Here is an 18071-nt window from a genome sequence, read left to right as displayed (position 1 = left end):
TCTTGGAAAGACCATTCACCTTGCATTAAATTGCTTTTTGAAAATTTATCAGGAAACAACTGGGTAGATTTGTGTGGCCCCCTTTCTGGGTTCTGGATGTTCCATTGATCTGTGTGTCTGTTCTTCTCTCAACCCCACACTTTTTGACTGTTGCAGCTATACACTAACTTTTAACATTGAATATAGACTGATTAGTCCTACATTTTTTTCTCTAAGATTTAGTTATTATAATGATGCTACCTTTCTAAATAATTTTTGGATAAGCCTATATATGTCTACAAAATACTTTGATGGGATTTTGGTAGGAATTATATTAATCCTTTAGCTAAACATAGGATAAATGATATCTTTATTATGCTGAATCTTCTCATTCATCAACACAGTATGCACTTTCATTTATTTAGGTCTTTTAAAAATTTCTTTTATCAGTATTTTATAATATTCAGCATATAGGTTCTATATATATTTTATTAAATTTATACCTAAGTATTTAATTTTCTTTAGAGTGAAGGTAATGGTATTATGTTTTTGCATGTTCATTGTTAATAAAGAGATATGTTGTGTCTTGTATTCTGTAACCTTGCTAAACTCAGTAATAATTTCTAAGATTTTTCTTTCATAATTCTTTTTTGTAATTTTTGAAATGAATAATTATGTAATCTGCAGATTGAGACAGTTTGATATTTTTCCTTTCCCTTCTGTATGCCTTATATTTCTTTAGCTGGCCTCCTTGCACTGGTGAAAACTTTTAGTACTCTGTTGAATAAGAATGGTGCTGACAAACATCTCTTCCTTGTTCTTGTTCTTGTTCTTGTTCTTGTTCATGTTCTTGTTCTTGTTCTTGTTCTTGTTCTTGTTCTTGTTCTTGTTCTTGTTCTTGTTCTTGTTTATAGGGAGAAAGTATAGTCTTTCACCATTAAATATGATGTTAGCTATAGGATATTTTGGAAAGTTTTTTTTTTTGTCAAGTAGTTTTTCTTCTATTCTTAACTTACTGTGAAATTTTTTTTATCATAGATGAGTGTTGGATTTTGTCTAATTCTTTTGTGTGCGTGTGTATCAATTGATATGATCATGTAATTTGAATTTTTTATTGTTGTCCAATTATATTTATCCCCATGCCCCCACCCCGTTATTCTCCCCCGCCCTACCCACCACTACGTCCCATGTTCAATCCTCATCTGCCATTGTCTTTGTCCATGGGTCCTTTATACATGTCCCTTGATGACCCTTTCCCTTCCCCACCTCCTTGTCCTCTTTCCTTACCCCCCTGGTTACTGTCAGTTTGTTCTTTATTTCCATGTCTCTGGTTCTATTTTGCTCACTTGCTTCGAATTTTTTCTTCAGGTTGTTGATGTGGTGGAATACGCTGATTGATTTTTTAAAATATTGAAGCATCCTTGCATGCTTACAATGCATACTAGTTGGTCACAGTGTATAATTCTTTAGACTCATTGTTGGATTTGATTGGCTAATATTTTGTGAGTATTTTTGTCTAGATTCATAAGATATGTGACCATGTCTTTTCTGATTAATTGATTTATGTCTTTATTTTTTTACTTAACATGACCATATCATTATTATAACTTCATTGTCTTATTGTTAGACCTTTATTTAACTGGCTTTCTTCATACCAGTTTTTCTCTATTCTAATGTTGATGTTATAAATATCTTAGTGAATCCATTATTTGTATTTGGCTTTATTAAAATATAAAAGAGTTCTAGAAGAGGATAACCATTAGAAACATAGTTATAAAGAAACATGGGCTTTGGTGTCAGAAAGACAATAATTCAGTCCCTACCTCTTCTGTTTTCTAGCTGATCACTTAATCTTCCTGAGCATCCATTCTCCTCCCCTTAGCCTGGGAAGCAGCCCAGGTAGTGTATGCAGAATGTTTAGTCCCCACAGGGCATTCATGTATCTTACATGGCAGTTCTTTCCCACCTTCCTCTGCCTCTTCTACTCATTGTTGCACTCTTTCCTGGGTATAGTTGTGTTCGGCTAACTAGCATGGCCCTTTAATGGGGATTGAAATATCCCCATTAAATATCTTTAAATATCAGATTTAAAACAATAATTGATACTATTTTCTAAAAAATATACATTCTGCCTCTGTAAAATTTTACTTTTTAGAAAAACTAAGTTAATTGGGAATGGCATAAAGAGATTTTAGGGTTTATTGTGTGTGAATACGTGGGGGTGAGTGAAAGAGAGAAGGAAAGGGGGTGGAGAGAGATTGTCAGATAATGAGTTTTTAAAAAGCCGTAAGCGAAACAGTATTAGTAAACATTAAATGATAAACACAACAGAGCATAGCAACCAAATGCCTCACAATTTCCAGAAGTCCCTCTAGCCCATAGAAACCATATTTAGATTTTTCTTGAATGCTGATTTCCATACAAAGAGACCCAGAGGATTTGCACCTGCCCTTTATTACTGATGATGATGATGATGATGATGACGATAAGGATGACAATGATGCTAATAATGATAATGGGTAGAAATGGACAGGGGAGAGGAAAGGAAAGGAAAGGGAAAGAGGGTCATGTGGGGGTGGGGGAAAGACTAATATACATCAGTTGTTGAGTGCCCATTGTTTGGAATTGTATTTTTCTGGTGATGGATCTAGGGTCATCTCTTCCTTCTCTTTTCTATGATCTTCCATTTACTTTCATCTTATTTGTGCATCCTGACAGAATGTGCCAGCAATTTAAGTGATGCCCATTTCTCTGTGTTTGATCACATTGCCTAGTCTTTGTAAATTTACTGGAAAACTTGTATAAGGTGATAAACCATATTGTTAATGTAGTAATCTTTCACTGACAGTGAGTTCTGTTTCATTTTGTAATTTATGTTTAGTATTGACGTAAGTCCGAATTGGGGATCAAATTATTGTGAGAAGGGATTGCTTTCCTCATTTTTAGTATTTTGTCTATCTCAATTGCCATTTATTGGAGTTTCATGTAAGTCTATGGGGTGATAAATTGTTATCTGTCTTTATTGTCTCTATTCAAACAAGAACTGAGGTTCTGGGTCATGCACCTTTGGTTCTGTGACTTGAATGCTTTTATTTGATGATTTAACAGTTTGGAAACTAACATTATCCATACACAAAATCCCTGCCTTGGCTTTACCTTTGAACCTGGTTCCTCAAAGACCCAATTTACTATTCATTTCACCTCACGATCCCCAGTGGGTGAGCAGTGCACTGTCTAGCCAAGGAGGCTCAGCTTGGAAGAGCCTGTCTTTCTCCCAGAACAAAGTCCAGTCATGGGTTTTCTGGAAGAGAGAGCTAGTTTGACCGTCTGGTTAGGAAAATGCCTTGATGAGGCAGACTCATCAGATTCTATTGGTCCTTAAGGCCTAATCATTTCATGTGGGAAACATCACAGAGAAGATTTTATGCCATGAACTCTAATGGGTGCCAATTGGACTCTTGGGGAGAGGGAGATTGTTTAGAAGGAATGCTTTTAGAGCACATGACATATTAGGTATTTAATATAATGCAATATTTTGTCATTTCTATAGTAACTATGTTACATCTGAATACACTCTTCATTAAATAAATCAGCTTAAGAACTCTACCATGATCGTAGCCAATAATGTAACCCCATATGTAACCATGAAAATCTGCAAATTTACCAGCCATTGGGTGCTGTTTTTAATGATGTTTTTGCTAACAGCTTTCAACTTAGCAGTGTGAACAGTTGGCAGATGTTTTCATATTTGACTTTGTGTTGCAAAAAGGTCATAAAACTGGAAAAGTAGGCAGATTCTCACTTGATAGTTCTTGAATCTTTAAGTTTTTTCATGTATCAGGCAGGGATTTTTGAATAGCTATATGCCACATTCTTTAGTCGCTAGAGTTATAAAAATAGATGAAAAGACATGTATTTGTTCACTCATTCATTTAGAACTCATTTTTGAGCATACATTATGTCCCGAGAATCATGCTAGGTTTTGTGAGGTGATCTAGAAATGAGTATAGTAAACTTATTTATTTATTTGTACAGTCAGTCAGTCAGTGAACATTACTGAGAAAATGTGCTTTGACAGGCTAATAAAATATGATTCCCATGTGGAGTAAACTCACAGTGTGGTTGCAGGAAGTCCCCTAATAAATTAATTGAGGTCCTTTGGGTTAGTTGTGAAATTAATGTAAGTGATCACAGATGCTAGAGAAGTACTTTGCAAATGATAACGCTGTGTGCTTGAGGGCACAGTGTTCAGCATCGAACTCGTTAGCCTGTCCCTTCTCCTGACCACACAAGGCACTGTAAGCACATACTAATTTATCTAATTAGTCGAAATTCACCATATACCTACAGAGCTCAGGATCCTATGCCGGGCACGTTGGAATAGCAGGATGAAAGAGGCAAGGCATCTATCTGCCTTTGAAGGACTTGATAGCAACAGAGAAAAGGATGCTCAGGAATTGTGTTACTTGTGTGCATGGTGTGTGAGCGCTGAGAAGGGAGCAGAGCTTCCTGACAGAAGTGATACATGGAAGGAGATGGGACACGAGTGTCCAGCCACATGGGAAACATCAGAGGTCTGAGAGAGCTTGCTGTGTTGGAGGGACTACGTGTCATGTGTTATTACTGGAGCACGAAGTCTATGGACGAGCATTGGGAGAGGTCTTGGATGCTGGGAGAGAGCATTTGGACAGTCTTCTGAAAGGAGTGGTGAGTCAGAGATCTACTTTCCATCTGACCTGCCAATATTTCCCAGCTCCCCTTCTCTGCACACCCTATGCATTTGTTGTATTTTGCTTACAATAATGGTAGTATAGTTTGAGCTCCACAGTGGCAGAAAGCAAAGCACAACCATCAGGACAGGTACTTTGGAAGAACGTAGAATTGACCCACTGTATCAAGATCCATTCACCACTGATGGCTACCTCCCAAGTGGGTTATGTGGAGCACTTATATTTATCTTTTCTGGTCCTCCCAACAGAATTATGGGTAAAGTGGAATCTCCTGTGTTTGCAAATGAGGAAATGGAGGCCTGGGAGACAAATTGGCTTTGCCAAACCACACGGAAAACTGATGTCGGTCCAGTTCCAGAGCCCAGACCTCCTGCTTCTGGTACAGTGTCTCTGCCATAAACTCTCCGTTCTGCTGTAATCCCAATGGGCAGCGGCCCACCTTCAGTGTGTACAGTTTGGAGTGTGAAGGAGATGGATTCATCTCATATTTCTAGCCAGGATTCAATCATGTATGAATCACCTACTATGTGCATCTTCTTGCTCAGGAATGTGTAGGAAGCCAGGCCTGGGATTTGAATTCCAGCTCTGATTCTCCACAACTGTTAATTCTGAGAAACCTGCCCAAATTGTAGTTATTTTCTCATCTGTAAAAATAGGCACAAACATAGCACCCAAAACATAATATATCCTCAGCAGAGAGCCTGGCATGTGTTAACGTCTCAGGACCATTACCCAGTAGGTACAATAACGAAGATCCTGGCCTGCCTCCTCCATGCTTTAGCCCAGTGAGAACACACAATTCAGAAGATCCAGTGAAGGAGTTTCAAGAGGGTAAGAGGGCAGGGAATTCCAGACACCCTAGACCCTTCCTTAGCTCTATGGAGTCAAGCATTTTAGGCTATTTACCTTCTTTTTGTGGCTCCTGGCAACCATGACCAAAATATATGGTTCTGCAAGAAAAAAGCCTACTGTGAGGGAAGTTGATTGACTTAATATTGGGAACACCATCCGTTTCATTTTCCTCTACTCCTTTCTGTAGCACTAATGGCTCTTAAAGTTACTTTGTCCCTTTCTCTAGTTGTTTTCCTTGGCCTGCTGAGACTTTTTCTGATTGGGTCTCTTGTGAAATTCAGAGTTACTTTATTAGTTATGGCAGTATCTATAGGCCTGTCACACACAGGTGACTGCATATGCTCACACATACACAATACCCCCTGCACACATCATACACATAATACACATGCACTCACATATCTCACATGCACACATACCACACACCACACATGCACACATGCACAAGCCATACAAACACCCACATCGTGCATCCACACATACCACATACACAAACACACCACCCATGTACACACATATACCCCCACATACACAATCACAGATAGCACATGCCTGTTCTTATTTAGTTTTGCTCCATGGATGAAAATGTTTGTATAAGTGAGGCCATAGGTTAAGTATGCCCATGTTGAAAGATTTGGCAAAGGAGTTCAGCTGAGAAGCATTTTCGCTATCACAGGGCTTGAACAGCATCATGTTCGGGGGTCAGGCCCTGCTGGGCCTGCCTGGGAGTCCTTTGCCAGTTTTGAGGGTGTGGTGCAGAGAATCTGATGTTTGCTTTAATGACTGTGAGAAGTCTCTTAAACAAATTGGCTGCCTAGAAAAACATTGCAGATGCTTCTCGGTTCCGAACATTGGCTTCTTCAGCCAGGACCACAGGAACATTAGTGTCAGTTTAAAACTCTCTCCAATCATGCCATAAGAATTGTGGTTTTCCTCGTCTATCAAATTAGCTAATCTCATTTAACCATGACCACGGCTAACACACAATCAGACTGTAGGCAGAGACTCCTGACTTTGCTGTACCAGAACCCAAACAGAGGCTCACGTGTGGATGGGCGCGACCCCCCAGGGCTGAGGTCTGTGGTTTAGGCTCTGTGAGGGTAGGCTCCTGCCTCACCTTGTCCCCTGGTTGTCCCCAGCTCCCGGAACCGGGGCTTCTGTCAACAGACTCTGAGTTCTTGCGCAGAGTTCTGTTCACTCTTTCATCTCTGAACTAGATGTCTGGCACACGGTGGAGTTTTCAATAAGTGCTTGAGTAACCTCTGGAGTTCTGTCTTCTGGCGTTCCTTAGTCTGGATTCAGACCTTGATCCTTATCAAGATGACCACTAGGCTCTAGAGAGGTGACTCCCCAAGCTGGTCTTCATGCCTGCTGCCAGGGTGTGAATAAAGGCTGGGGAGGGGAGAGAGACAGTGCTGAGGTGGAAGTAAGTGGATGCAACTGTGGGGAAGGTTAGAAACAGGTAAGATTTTTCTTTCTTCACCTCTAACATTCAGCTGTATTTTATTCTAGTTATTTTTTTTATTTTCAGTATTTCTGCACTGTTGAAATCATAATATATGAAAACTAATATACTTCGACTTTTCACCTAATACAATTAATATAGGCACTTTTCCATATCATTAAATGGCATTGCAAATGCTATTCCAGAAAACACACAAACTGCTGTATTGTGTAAGTACACCATACTTTATCTAGACACTCCTCCCTCGTTTGGCAGTAACCAATAAATAGCAAAATGAAAGGTCTGTCCAGGCATAGGGATCAGTGTTAGGTCCCGTTTGGGACTGTCTTAGCCAGACTTCTGATCTTTCTGGGTCGAGATAGTTGTTTTGTGTTCTCTGGATCTAGTCTATGTTAACCAGCCATTTGATTAGGTAAATGATTTACTGGATATGGGTGCAATAAGAACTATCAAAATGAGAATATCCCCATTTTATCCTTTTTGACTTATAATTTTGAAATAATAGAAATGACATTTAAACAAATGGATGATTGTAGGCAAACAAGTCCAAACACCAATGCAGATTTTTAACCTTGAAGCCTTACCGAAAAGTTCAAAGGAACATGGGTAGTATATTTTGATTTTAATCTGAATGACTAGTGGTTTGTCCTGATAAAAATTAAATGAACAGTGATTAAGCCCCAGTTAATTCTAGGAGTCATTCAGAAGACTCTGGAAAAATATAAAATGGTACAACAACATTGGAAAACAGTATAGCAGTTTCTTTAAAAAAGACACTAAAAATAAAATCATGTGATCTAGTGATTTTACTTTTTGATATATACCCAAAATAAATGACAGAAGGAACTTAAACAGATATTTGTACACCTATGTTCATGGTGGCATTATTCACAGTAGACAAAAGGTAGGAGCAACCTAATTGTCCATTGATAGATGAAATGGATAAACAAAATGTGATATGAATGTATGGTGGAATACTGTCTTTGCTTTAAAAAGAAAGGACCTTTTGATGCATGCTAAAATATGGATGAATCTTAAAGACATTATGCTAAGTGAGACACACCAAAAACACAAACACAAATGCCGTGTGATTCCACTTCAATGAGGCACCAGGAGTGGTCAAGTTCACAGAAACAGAAAGCAGACTGGTGCTTGCCAGGGGTTGGGGGGAGAAGAGATGGGGAATTCTTGTTTAGTGAGAATAAAGTCTCAGTTTTCAAGATAAAAGGGATTGTGGTAATGATTTTTATTGTTAATATACTTAATACCAATGAATTCTGTACTTAAACATGGTTATGATTGTAAATTTTATGTTACATTTTACCACAATTGCTTATTCTAGAAAAAGACTTTGGAAGAATAAAATAAGTGATGTAAGAAATAAATATTTTGTCCCAGGGAAATCTCAGAGGTATGTGAGTATAATAAAAAAAAAAGACGGGGAAAATAAGCTTGCTCATAAATTATACTTCATGGAAGGAGTGAAATGAGCATGGAATTTACAAAGGACACTACAAAAGTTAAGTAAGAGTGCATATATAAGTGGCCACCCATTGTTAAGTGGGGACTGAAGATCAGGGAGAGCTTTATGCAGAAAGCAGCCAGGACTTCAATAGAAGGATGTGGAGAATTGGTGGGTAGTCATCATGGAGAGGAGGGAGGAAACTGGGAGGACAAAGCATGGGAATTAGAATTTCAATCTGCTAAGTGTATAGGGATAACTGCCAACATTTTAAAAAAAAAGATTGCAAAGAAACAACTGAGCTTTACATTTCAAGTGACTAGAAAAAAGGAAAAAACAAACAAACCCAAAATTAGACAGAAGAGAATAATAAAGATCAAAGCAAAAATCAATGAAATAACAAAATAAAAACAACGGAAAAAATCAACAAAACTAAGTGTTGTTTTTTAATAAGATAAACAGCTAGACTAAGAAAAAAGAGACAAGATTCAAATAAATAGAATTAGAAATGAATGAGGAGACATTACAGTAGAGTCTCAGAAAAATTTTTAAAAAGGACCATAAAGGACTATTATGAGCAAATTGAATAATCTAGAATAAATGGATAAAATTCTAGAAACATACAATTGAATCAAGAAGAAATAGAAACCCTGAATGAGTCAATAACAAATAAGGAGATTGAAGTTGTATATTAAAAACCTCTCAGCAGAGAAAAACCTAGGAACAGATGGCTTCATGGCTGAACTCTACCGAAACATTCAAAGAAGAATTCAAACCAACCTTTCTTAAACTCTTCCAAAAAATAGAAGCAAAGGGAATATTTTCAGACTTATTTTGTTAGGTTGGCATTGCCCTGATACTAGAGCCAGACAAAGATACCACAAGAAAAGGAAACTATAAGCAAATATTTCTGATGAATATAGATGCAAGCAATTTCAATAAAATACTGGCAGTCTGGAGTCAATGAACACATTAAAGAGAGTATACAACATAACCAAGTGGAATTTATTCCTGGGATGAAAGTTTGGTTTCACATACACAAATACATTAATGTGATGCACCACATTAACAGAATGAATAATAAAACCCACATGATCATCCCAATAGGTGCACAAAAATACTCGAAAAAGTTTAATATCCATTACTTATAAAAACTCTCAACAGAATAGTAAAAAAGGAAATTCCTCCACACAATAAAGGGTATTTATAAAAAGCCCACAGCTAACATTATAAACAATGGAAAAAAACTGAAAACTTCAACCTCATAACTACTTTTTAAGCTTCAGTACAAGATAAGAAAGCCCACCCTCATCACTACTTTTCAACATAATACTGGAAGTACTAGTAAGAGCAATAAGACAAGAAAAATATATAAAAGACCTCCAAATCAGAAAGGAAGAAGTAGCCCTGGCTGGCATAGCTCAGTGGATTGAGTGCGGGCTGTGAACCAAAACATCGCAGGTTTGATTCCCAGTCAGGGCACATGCCTGGGTTGTGGGCTGGGTCCCCAGTGGGGGCCACATGAGAGGCAACCACACATTGATGTTTTTCTCTCTCTCTTTCTCCCTCCCTTATCATATCTAAAAATAAATAAATGAAATATTTTTTTTAAAAAAGAAAGGAAGAAGTACATTTATTTCTTTGTGGATAAGATGATTGTATTCCACAGGGGAAAAGAAAAACTATTAGACCAAATGAATGAATTTGGTAAAGTTGCAGGATAAAAAATATACTTTCAAAAATCAGTTGTATTTTTATACCAAAAACAATCTATCCAAAAAGAAAATCAAGAAAACAATCCCATTTATGATACTATCAAAAAGAATAAAATACTCAGAAATGAATTTAATTAGGTTAATGCTCTATACACTAAAAACTATAAAACAATGATGAAAGAAAACGAAGATACAAATAAATGGAAAGATATATTTATGGATTGGAGGAACTAATATTGTTAAAATATCCATACTACCCAAAGTGATCTACAGATTCAGTGCAATCCCTGTCAACATTTCAATGGTATTTTTACAGAAATAGAAAGAAAGGAATTCTAACATTTGTATGGAACCACAAAGCATCCTGAATAAACAAAGAAATTTTGAGAGGGAGGAACAGAGTTGGAATCAGCACACTTACAGATTTTAAATTATGTTACAAAGCTATAAAAATCAAACAGTATAGGATTGGCATAAAAAGTGGCATAAAAACAAACACTTGGACTGGAAATAAAACCAGGCATGTATTGTCAACCAATGTCCCACAAGTGAGTCAGGAACACCCCATGGGAACAAATGGCCACTTTATTAAATGGTGCTGGGAAAACTGGATGTTCACATGCAAAAGGATGAAATTTGACCCTTATCTTACATCACACACAAAAACCAAGTCAAACTGGATTAAAGATGTAAACATAAGACCTGAAATTATAAAATTCATAGCACAAAACACAGGGAAAAATTCACTGGCATTGGCCTTGGCAATGATTTTTTGGATATGACACCAAACGCTCAGGCAACAAAAGCAAAAATAAAAATAGGGACTCCATCAAACTAAAGTTCTGGATAGTAAAGGAAACCACCAAAAAAAAAAAATAAAAAGGCAGTTTAATAGATTAGGAGAAAATATTTGCAAACCATATATCTGATAAGGTGTTTAGATCCAAAATAGTACATAAGGAACTCATACAACTCAGCAACAAAACAATTAGATTTTTAAAAAGGGCAAAGGATCTGAATAGATATTTCCCCAAAGGAGACATATAAATGCTAACAGGTATATGAGAAAATGCTCAACATCACAAATCATCAGGGAAAGACAAATCAAAATCACAGTGAGATATCACCTCACACCCATTTGGATGACTATTATATTTAAAAAAAAAACAAGGTAAGTGTTGGTTAGGATATGGAGAAAAGGGAACTCTAGGACTTGTCATTAGGAATGTAAATTGCTACATCTATTAAGGAAAACCGTAGGGAGGTTTCTAAAAAAACTAAAAATAGAACTGCCATATGATCCAGCAGTCCTCTCTTGGGTAGATAGTCAAAATAAATTAAATTAATGATTCTGTTTTTATTTTAGCTTTATTTACAGTAGCCAATAAATGGACACAAACTAAATGTCTATAAATGAAAGAATAGATAAAGAAATTGGGGTATATGTAGGCAATGGAACATTGTTCAGCTTTGCAAATGCAAGAGGAGATCCTGCCATTTGCAATAATGGAGATGAGCCTAGAAAACCTAGTGCGAAGTGAAATAAGCCAGATACAGAAAGAAAAAAGAACCCTGAATGATCTCACCTACATGTGGAATCTGAAAAAGGTTGAGAGCGTAGAAACAGAGACTAGGATGGAAGTTACTGGAATGGGGAGGTGGGGGAATGGACAGATGTTGGTTGCAGGGCATGAAGTTGCAGCTGTGGGGGTGAATAAATCTGGAGTGCACAGCGTGATGACCGTAGTTAACCATACCGTATTGGATACTGGAAAGCAGCTAAGAGAATAGATGTCTGTTGCGCACATAACACACATAACGCACGGAGGCACCGAGATACAAAATCATAATTATGTGAGATGATGTGCTAATTAGCTTGAATGATCATTTCACTTTGTGATTTGATCCAAGTTTAAATCATTATGATACAAGATACAATTGAAAGATAACGAAACAAACAAACAGAAAGGATGGGATCCTCCTTTGAGCCGTGTGGGCGCCTGGGCCGGCAGGCTCTGCTCTGACGGTCTGAGGCAGGGCTGGGGGTGGGGGTGGGGGTTCTGGCCTAGCATCTGCCCGCCTCGGAAGTGGCTGTCTAGAAGGAGACGGAGCTAGAGGTTTGGAAGCATTTAATTCAAAGTGAAAACAGGTCTGTTTTGTTGGGGATCCAGTAGAGCTGGAAATGAAATCTCACAAATTGTTTGTCAAATTGGATTTATGGGAACAGGCTGAATTAGTTATTATTCCATTGAAGATATTAGCTAGAGATGCACTGATACACATGCAGGGTGGGGCACAGGTGGGGTTACGGTTGTTCGAATGTAGTTCATATAAGAATAAATAACAACACAAGAATAAACTTCATGTTTTGCATATTCACAACTGTAAACCTCCTTTTGCCTCGCTTTGTGTTTTAGATGCATTGGTGTCATTTTTAAATGTTCCTAATGTATTTTTCTAGATTTAACGTACACAGTGCCTCCTGGATGAAAAAGTCTATGTTAGAAGAGAAGTAAGAAGGCCAGAAAGGACAATGTAAACCAAATGAAAGATAACTCCTCATTCAGTGGAAATTATGGTTTAGTGAGGAATGCAGACATTGCGCGGTTATGTGGTTAATATAAGGTAGGGCAGGGAGGGGCAGGGCCTGACCACGGGACTGAAGGTGGGCATGACTGACTTCGGGACACCAGGTTAGCAATCCGATGTCCAGGAACTAGAGATGTCCCCCAGACCCACCCCTCAGCTCAGGGGCGTTGGCAGAGTCCTGTAGGGCCTGGTGAGAGAATGCACTGGGATAGGCTGGGGCGACTTAAATATTCAACGTAGGAGATGGAGCTCCTGGCAGGATTTTTCAAATGGTAGCTTGTGATCAGCATTTGTCGGAGATGTAAAGTAGAACAGAATGGAGTGGAATAGAAAATACCGGCATTACATCACAGAGAGTGAAGTATGATTTCATAAAGCCGGTTTCAGCTTTGAGGGCAGAGGAAAGTCATATCAGGTTTACTTTTTACTGTGACTCCAGGTCCGAAACGTTGCAAGCTGTGTGCTATAGGCCTGCAGGAAGCAAATTAGGAAGCATCTAATAGGATTAATAGGAGAATGAATGACTTCATTATAGCATGTTCTTTCTTTTCTTTTTCGGGTTGTTGTCACGTTTTTGTTTGACAATCTAAAGAAAAGAGGTCAGTGCTCCTGACTAAAGAGTCAGGTATGCATGTCTTATTTTTCACTTTTTTTAAATTTTGTTCAAGTACAGTCGTCTCCACTTCCCCCTCCACCACTCCGCTACTTTCCCCCTCCCCACCCACCCCTACCTCCCACCCTCAGTCCTACCTCCTTTAAACATAGTCCAGTGTTATTAAAAAGTGAATACTATCCAAGATACTTAGAAATGCATATTTCAAAGAACGAAGCGTTAAAACAGACAAAAAATAATGAACAAATACTGCCAGGGCTGAAAACTAGAGAAGAAACAAAACAGCGATGATGAGAAGTTGCATTTCTGTGTGTGTGTGTGTGAACGTTTGAGTCTGTTCATAGAACACTGCTCGGTCTGTGTCCTTTACACACAGCAACCGGACACTGAATGCAGTGGTCGGGCAAGTGTAATGGTCTTGTTATTTGGTCTCGTGACTCCATGGGTCTCCGCCGATATTTTTCAGGACCGTTTAAGCTGCCTAGGACCTTCTTAACCGACAATCTAGTTATATTTCCTTCAGAATGTAGAAAATCGTGTACTTTAGAGGAAAGAAATTTTATAGCACTTGGGGAAACCGATATCAGATAAATGGCTTTATGAGGCCATTACTTTCACTGAGAAAATGTAAATGACTTCAAATACACAAGCCTGCAATTGTGGCTACCAGCAGGGTTTAGGGTTTTGTTATATGACCAGCGTAAATAGGTTGAGATGGCTTAAAGAAAACAATGTTTCTAAATGAGGTTGGTAAATTAGGAAAACGATGCTGATTGTTTTGAAGTTTTGTCTGCCGAGTAGGTATCTTGAGCCTGTTTTCATGTCTACCATTCCCAATGCTGGTTTAAAAATATTCTCCATTTGTTTAAGCATGTTCACTGCCAGCTGGGCAGAGTTCCTTTTACAAAGACCCAACTGAATGAATTGGAGAGGACTCTTTATTTATCTATGATTTCAGCTCCACCTGTTTACCATTTTCTTGTTAAAAGGAATTAGTGAGTGTTGGGTATGTGGCTATGAAGCAATTGAACAAATCTCCACTGCAACTATAATACAAATCCATCTTCAATCCCCGAGCAAATTGTTCTCATTTTGGGAGGGGAAAAAGGTATTTTCTCAGCTAAAAACAAAAATTAACAAATATTTTGCAGAAGGTGAACTCTAGGGTCCCAACCAAATCCTGAACAAATTAGAGCGAAGCAGAAACAGCTGTGGGGTAAAATGCACATCCTAAGAGTAGGTCCCCGGCTGTCAGGCCACATTGCTTGGAGCTGGCCCTTCCCAGCTTTACCATTTCTCAGCACCTTGGCAGGGAGTGGGAGATGTGGAAAGAGGAACACAAGTTCAAGAAAAACAACAGGAGCTCCAAGTGCTCTTTGCTTTGGGACCCAAAGATTCCAATGTTCTTTTTTTTTTTTTTTTTTTACTTTTTTTCCCCCGGGGAATAGCTTAGGACAATGCTGAAGACTAGCTTCTGCAACAGGGATGCCTGAAACTGGGACTGAGCTGCGAAAACTCAGCTCTCATCTCAATAGAATTGTGGTCTCTTTGCAAGTGCTCCCACGCACCAGGGTTTAGCGTGGTAATCCCGTGACCTTCTCCCGCGAAGGGTTAACCATTGCATAACAATAAGAGGAACATCTGCATTTTATCCACTCATAATTTTAAGTCAAGAGATATAGAATGACTTAGAAAGATCGAAATGCAAGCCTGATCATTTTCAAATTCCAAATGAGCTTTTCCTCCACGTTAGAACTGTTGTGTTTGAGTCCAGGAAAGGTGTTACATTTTCTCAGGACATCCTACGCTCAGATATGCTAAGGAATCGTAAAGCAATTTGGCGCTATTCCTCTCCAACTTGCGCTTGTTTTTCTTGTTAAATGTGTTAGAGCGCGCCGAGGGACCCATAAGCAAAGCACACCACTTTCCACCCAAGTTCCAAACCAATTAGGAATTAGAACAAAGAGAGCCAAATGTAACCTTTATAATGGATACATTTGATATGGTTCAATATGGCTTATTTCTTGGGGCATTTGGGCCTTTAAACACTGAACTGGACTTAGAAAGTCTCGTGGCGCCTCTTCCTCAGGTGGCATCAGCCAATACCACGGGCTTTCTGCGCTGGGAAGCCTGTTATTATTGGTTGCCATGTGGCCTGGAAGAATCAAGAACGTATGCTCTCAATGGAATACCCCCCAACATTATTATAGTATAATTTATCTTTATATATAGCTAATTTTCTCACACAAGGTGTGAAACAAATGACAAAGATCTAAAATGAAAAGAATAATTTCCCTCATTTATCTATGCTTCCCTGCCCCCTTCTCACCCTCAAGAGGCAACAACTGTTAAATAGTTTCTGTTTTTTCTTTCCCTGGTTGCTGTCATCATAATTTTAAGTGACATGCTTCTATTTCTACTTCTAAAATTGTCTTTAAACAGTATCTATTGATTCTCTTTTATAACAGGTGAGGGATTTGGCACACTGACCCTACCTCCCACTCCACTTTTCCCTTCACCTTCTATTTTTATTAAGTATGTATATTTTTTGTCTTACTTCTTTTACAGGAGGGGGCTTACTTAGGAGTGAGCTCCTAAAGTTTAAAGTCCCCTTCATCACTTATTTACTTGCTAGTTACGTACTCTTGAAAAAGATATTTTTGCCTATCAGGACCTCAAAATACTCATTTGTAATTGGGGATAATAATGGTAAATTGGGGTGCAGAGCTGGGATTCCCTGAAAATAGGAGAAAAACCCACAAACCTTGGTTGGGGGAAGGGAGAAGTGGAGGATAGGCATTTAAGATGCTTTGCATAACAATGGCAAGTTAAAAGCTGTGCTGCTGCCCCAGGCAAAAAGCACAGTTGACTTTAAGAGCTTATATGACTCATGACACAGCCAGGGGAGGTGGATGACTACCCAGGATGCTCCTGTGTCACAGGGAACTCTTGCCCTGAGTAAAGATGGCACCTGAAGGAAGGTAAAAGATATAGGGGAACTGGCAAAAGTAGCACATCATAGGAGGAGCTGGATATGAGGTCACGTAGGAAGTTCCAGCTGAACATTTAAAATAAGGGCAAGCTGAAAGAGAAGGGAATTTGCCATGTAGCCTGGTATAGTGAGGAAGAAGCCATGTGGGTTGAGAGGGAGGAAGTAGCTGTGTGGGAGGAAAGAGTGTAAGGGGAGGGCTGGTAGAGTTGTGTGGGACCCGGCAGAGCTGATGGAGCTGTGCTGGGACATGCCTAACTAAGTAGGAGATGCTCGGACTGAACTGTGCCCAGGGATGCTGAGCCTCAGACTTCTGCTTCTCTGAAGCACGTGTGGAAAACCACTCTCTTGGGACGTGTGCCTCCCTGGACTTCTCCATGATCCAGTGTGACATGGCACATGTTTCCCTGAACCATCACAGGCAGGCTGAGAACATTCCACCCCAGATCCTGAAGGAGAGAGCTGCTGTGAGAGGATGGAGACCCTGAGACCCACAGTGCACACTGCAGACAGGATGGAGACCTGTTTTCACAGCTGGCTTGAGAACAGATAAGGATATGGGGAACTTCTGGGCATGGTGTGGCTTATAGCCTGGTGGGGAGCAGGAGAAGTGCTGGGCCATGCATCAAGGCTCCTGGGTCATGCATCTGACCCCTCCAGAGGCTGGAATCCTGTAAATAAAAACCTGTTTCCTTCCACACTCATTGCTGGGTCATGCATCAAGGCCCCACATGGGTGAGCCCCAGTTTGCTTGGTTACAATGGTACCTCCTTCATAAATAACTGTGTGGACTAAGTTGGTCAATCCATATAACATGTCTAGCAGTGTGCCCAATAGTCAGAAAACACTGAACAAATGCTACATGTGGTTTTGTGACAATAACATATTTTTGTTGGGAGCTTGATTCTAAAATCAAACAAATAGAATCTATAATACTATGATGATTTCAATATTTTTCATGGTGCAATCAAATAGCATGATTGAACTCAGAAAAAGAGATATAAATTTTTGTCACTAAAACTTTGTCCTTTAAAAAAGATGATTCCAGGTGTTAGTGTTTAATAGATCTTAATTTCTTTAGGTTTCCATATTTCTTCTGGTCATCTTAATTTCTTTGTGTCTCTTGGATTGAGAAATAATATAGTACTGCTTTTCAGCTGACAGATTCTACTGTTTATGTCTCATTGTGCAATTTACTTAGTCTTTCTATGCCTTATTTTTTTCTTCATCCGGAAGGGATAATAAAAGCATCTTCCTCAGAGTGTTATTATGAATGATAAATAAAATAATACATGTGCAGCCCACAGAAAAGCACCTGGTACCATATTATTATTTTGCCGTTTTTTCTTTTTGAATTTTGATAGAGTACTTTATTAATTTATTTATTCTTACAAAACATTGGGGGCACTTAAATCTCTGGGTTTGCTTATACAAAATACATTTTTATATTCTTCTCCCCCTCCCATAAGTGAGTGCTTATAAAATTACAAATTTAGTGTGGGAATTTTGAAGTCATATCTTCAATAATGATGAGACAACTTGCTGCAGATCAACTCTCTCACCAAAAACATGTACGGGAGCTGGGAAAAACAATGTAGGCACTGGAAGTCTAGCAAGGCCCAGTTGGGAAAGAACCCAGAAAGAAGTAGGTACCTTGAGGTGAACCCCAAATTTTGT

Source organism: Phyllostomus hastatus, unplaced genomic scaffold, assembly GCF_019186645.2.
Source record: "Phyllostomus hastatus isolate PE091 unplaced genomic scaffold, TTU_PhHast_1.1 phas_contig_402, whole genome shotgun sequence".
Lineage (NCBI taxonomy): Eukaryota > Metazoa > Chordata > Mammalia > Chiroptera > Phyllostomidae > Phyllostomus > Phyllostomus hastatus.
This window is presented reverse-complemented; position numbering follows the sequence as displayed.